Raw genomic sequence first — 4924 nt, forward strand, 5'->3', positions numbered from 1 at the left:
GAGAACAACAACAAAGTACCGTTTCTAGATGTCAAACTAGAACGATCAGTCAATGGTAAATTCAAAACAGCGTCTACAGGAAAACAGCGCACGCGAACGAAGTACTTAGCTACAGAATCAATCACCCCTCCACATACAAACAAACTGAATCAGGACACTATTTCAAAGAGCCATGACACACGGCAGCACCCAGCAACTGCCAAAACCAATAAGTAATTGAACAGCGCATTTCAGGACAATGGGTAGCCAAAGAATCAACTGAAACTTGTTTCCCTGACCGGGAATTGAACCCGGGCCACAGCGGTGAAAGCGCCGAATCCTAACCACTAGACCACCAGGGATATACGGATGCTGGCCGACAGCTCTACTGAAGATTGCTTTTCTGTCCGAAAATCGAACCCGGGCCACGGTTGTGAGAAGGCTTCCACCAATGTCATTTCTTGTATCCATTGCTCCCGATGCGGTCCCCTCTACACGGGGAAGACTGGAGACTCCTCCCAGAGTCAAGTCACAGCGCTTGAGGGAACATCCACAGTCTACCCGCAACAATCAACCCCATCGCCCTATGGTCCAACATTTCACCCCCCCCCCCCCCCCCTCTGCCGAGGACATGCAGGTCCTGGGCCTCCTTCATCGCCGCTCCATCCCCACCCGATGCCTGGAGGAAGAACGCCCCATCTTCCGTCTCGGATAAATTCAACCCCAGGACATCAATATAGACATCACCAGTTTCGTCATTCCCCCCCCCCCCACCTTACTTCAGTTCCAACCTTACAGCTCAGCGCTGTCCTCATGACCTGTCCTACCTGCCAATCTCGCTTCCCACCTATCCGCTCCACCCTCCTCTCTGATCTGTCACCCCCCCCCCCACCCCCATTCACCTATTGTGCTCTTTGCTACCTTCGGCCCAGCACCCCCCAATTTATCTCGCCATCCCTGGAAGCGTCCTGCCTCTATTCCTGATGAAGGGATTTCGCCCGGAACGTCGATTTTCCTGTTCCTCGGAAGCTGTCTGACCTGCTGTGCTTTTCCAGCACCACTCTGATCTAAACTCTGGTTTCCAGCATCTCCAGTCCTCACTTTTGCCTACCCAATAAACCCAGTGTGCCGATTTCACTTCAACAAACTGACACAACGTCTGCAGAAACCCTAGCACATTACCTTACATTAAATACATCTGTGAAATGATGTCCAGACAACTCAACCCTCTCAGCATTAAACAGAGGCTCATGAACCTGAAATACCCGATGCAAACAACCAGCAAACGAATGTTATTTACAAAATACCATACAAGGAAATATATACATGAACTCTGCCGCACAGTTCCCTGCGGCAAGTAATGCTGGGATGAGATAAGGAAGATTTTTTCAGCCCAAACGAATCGGCACTGACTGGACAGCCATTTAAAATCAACGCTGTCAGGCCAGGACAGAAGATCCAAAGGGATGAACAGCTTTCTTATTTCCTGAAGACTTACAAAGCTGAGACTGTGTTTTGGTGTTTCTTCCCTTTCCACTCCCAGGAGCCGCAGTGGTTGGGGCAGTGATTTGGGGAAAGTGAAATGTGTGAATGAGCAGCGTGTGGAGCTCTTTCAGCTTCCCCTCCTCTGACAGCGCTGTGACGTGACTCTGATGTTCTCAGGGACATTTACTGAAGCGAGACAGTGAAAAGAGTCTCGTTCCTGCAGATCAGGAATTCAAACCGAATGCCGGCTTCAAACAGAATGCTTTCCATAGTCCCAACTTTGTGAAGCAGTATCTTTCACTGGGAAATAAAACAGATTAATCCTCAGGTGCCTGCTTCATTTCGATCACGACTTCACGCCCCTCACTGCTCTCGTCTCATTTCCAAACTTGGCTCATAGCCTCAAAAGCAGCTCTGTGGGTATCTGCTTGTTCCACCCTGACAGGCGGTGGGTTGCTGATTCCTGACCAGCCCCAATGTGATTGAAATATTTCAACCCCTCCACTGATTTGCATCTTTAAAAAAACCGTGGAGCAATCTCTCTTTCCTTTTGACGACGTTTCTCAACTGTAGTCGGCAGGGTTCACACCTGCGTGGGGAAACCGCAATGGATTTCAAGTCCATCGCATTAACCACTCGGCCCACGAATATAGAACCACACTGACAGCTTCATTTCCCAGGTCTCTCTGCCTGTGGAGTTGAGAAAGAGTGAATCATTGCAGAGTTTGTTTGAATCCAATCACTTCACAGGTTTCAAAAGGGTTAAATATCTGCAAATGGCGAGTCTGTGTGTTTCATCCCAAAAGATGAAATGGACGTTCAGTTAAACACAAAAACAGAAATTGCAGAAGCAACTCAGCAGGCCAGGGAGCATCTGTGGAAAGAGAATCAGAGACAACATTTCAGAACTTTTTGTTCCTTCTTCAGGTCCAGCCAATCCTGCTGAGTTTCTCCAGCAGTTTCTCTTTCTGTCTCAGCATCCGTTAGAAATTTACGTTAGAAATTCAATCAATTCAGAAACCCCTTTGTGCTTCCTCAGTGGAGAAGATTTCCGTTTGGGAAACATTTTCCTGACACCATTAAAAAAGCGAAATTCGCAGCGGTAGGAGCGAGAAAAACAAACACTCCAGCTCTCGAACCATCAGCCTTGCGATTAATAGGCGAATGCGCGGACTTATGGAGCCACAGAGACAGGACGGGGCACCAGCCCCGCAGTCTCTTTGAGGAAGCTACTATTTAATTCATAATTCAGCCTGCCCCGCCCAGAATTGCCATTGTCTTCTAACAGTTTTACTTTTCCATAATAAAGCCTTGGACATTCATTGTGAAGACACCGGGGATAGTCTGATCCCACCATCTGCAGGCACATCCATGTCACGAGGAACTAGCCCGCCTACACCGGGGCCATCGCCCTCCGAGCCTTTCAGTGTTTTGCCTCTTACCGAATTTTCTCATTGACCCCCAGCTGTGAAGGGGTTGAATTCCTGAAGTGCAGAGAATTCTTTCAATGTCTCAGATCAGTTCATGTCCCGAGAATATCAGAGTCAATCTCCCGGCCTCTTAAACAAGGGGACGGTGTCTGGACTGTCTCTGCTCAGTCGGACAGTTCATCCTTCATTCTCCTCTAATTCCACTTCCCAGAGTTTCTAAAGGTTCACAAAGCTGGAGACTGGGATTTCTGTTTTACTTCCTGAAAATTATTCCACCTGCTAACTGACAATATTTTGCCAAAACCTCTTCCCTATTGTAACACTTGCATCATGTCCAGGGATGAGGAGTTTACATTTTGTGGAGACATTCCCAATTTGGGAATGTTCTCTTTGGAGCAAAGAAGGTTAACTGGAGATTTCTAGGGGCTGTTGGTAATGATGGGAGAAGAAGTGGTGGGACTGGGCAGGTTAATGATCAGAAGAACCTATTACCACTGACCAGGATCAGTTACCAGAGGACAGGGTTTGAAGTTCTTTCATGGAAAGCAGCATTTGTGTAGAACAAGCACAGCGAATACTGCAGAAAGCCAACGGGTCGAGCAGCATCTGTGGAAAGGTAAACAGAGCCGACGTTTTGAGTGTGCTACGGTTTTTGTTCAGAACTCAGTGATTTGCCTCTTCCCGAAGTTGGTCCAGGTCTGTGTCTCAACTGGCAAACACATGGCAAGTGCAGTGCCGCAATGTGGCTCGGGGCCAATGAGAAAATTCGGGAAGAGGCAAAACACTGAAAGGCTCGGAGGGCGATGACCCCGGTGTAGGAGGGCTCGTTCCTCGTGACATGGATGTGCCTGCAGATGGTGGGATCAGACTGTCCCCAGGTCTCCACAATGAATGTCCAAGGCTTTATTAAGGAAAAGTAAAACTGATAGAAGACAATGGTAATTCTGGGCGGGGCAGGTTGAATTATGAATTGAATAGTAGCTTCCTCGAAGAGAGTGTGCGGCTGGTGCTGCAACTAGTCTCTGTGGCGCAATTGGTCAGCGCGTTCGGCTGTTAACCGGAAGGTTGGTGGTTCGAGACCACCCAGGGACGGAGTGCCTGCTTTTTTTTTTAAAAAATCAGTGCATTGTTTAAATGGTGATATATTGGAATTTGGAGAAAGTGAGGACCAGAGGTGAAAGTCGAAAAATATGGCACTGGAAAAGCCATATTTTTCATAGGTCAGGCAGCATCTGAGGAGCAGGACAGTGAACATTTCGGGTACAGGCCCTTCTTCAGGAATGATGTATGGATGTACAAAGGGGTCTCAGAGTCCCTCCACACCAGTCAATGACAGTTGTCGGGCAGATGCAGCAGGCAATGAGCAAGGCAAGTGGTAAATTACGAAGAGGAATTGAGGTCAGAGGTGGGGTCATTGAACATATTAAAGGCAAAGTTCATCTGAGTTTTGAACAACAAAGAAGTGGATGGTTGTTGGGGGAGGTAAGAAAATGGTTTTAAGACCAGTACAGATCAGTCACAGAGTCAGACAAAACTGAACAGACCCTTCATCCAACTTGTCCATGCCGAGTATATTATCAAACTAAGTTTTTTTTTAGATTAGATTAGACTTACAGTGTGGAAACAGGCCCTTCGGCCCAACAAGTCCACACCGACCCGCCGAAGCGAAACCCACCCATACCCTTACATTTACCCCTTACCTAACACTACGGGCAATTTAGCATGGCCAATTCACCTGACCCGCACATCTTTGGACTGTGGAGGAAGCCGGAGCACCCGGAGGAAACCCACGCTGACACGGGGAGAACGTGCAAACTCCACACAGTCAGTCGCCTGAGTCAGGAATTGAACCCGGTCTCAGGCGCTGTGAGGCAGCAGTGCTAACCACTGTGCCACCGTGCCGCCCACAAAGTTCGTCCCACCTACCAGTGTTTGGCCCATAAACGTTCGAACCTTTCATATTCATGTACTTATCCAAATATCTTTTAAACGTTGTAACTGTGCATGTATAATATCATGAGGGGCACGGG

At 48.1% G+C, this 4924-nt stretch overlaps 2 non-coding genes across 2 annotated transcripts; one reads left to right on the forward strand and one right to left on the reverse strand.

Moving 5' to 3' along the window:
• Window positions 1-269: 269 nt before the first annotated feature.
• On the reverse strand, window positions 270-341 carry trnae-uuc (transfer RNA glutamic acid (anticodon UUC)). Its single transcript has one exon. It is a non-coding gene; the product is annotated as a tRNA-Glu (tRNA).
• Window positions 342-3912: 3571 nt separating this feature from the next.
• trnan-guu (transfer RNA asparagine (anticodon GUU)) lies at window positions 3913-3986 on the forward strand. The gene has a single exon. It is a non-coding gene; the product is annotated as a tRNA-Asn (tRNA).
• Window positions 3987-4924: the final 938 nt, after the last annotated feature.

The sequence above is a fragment of the Hemiscyllium ocellatum genome (genome assembly GCF_020745735.1).
Source record: "Hemiscyllium ocellatum isolate sHemOce1 chromosome 27 unlocalized genomic scaffold, sHemOce1.pat.X.cur. SUPER_27_unloc_36, whole genome shotgun sequence".
Lineage (NCBI taxonomy): Eukaryota > Metazoa > Chordata > Chondrichthyes > Orectolobiformes > Hemiscylliidae > Hemiscyllium > Hemiscyllium ocellatum.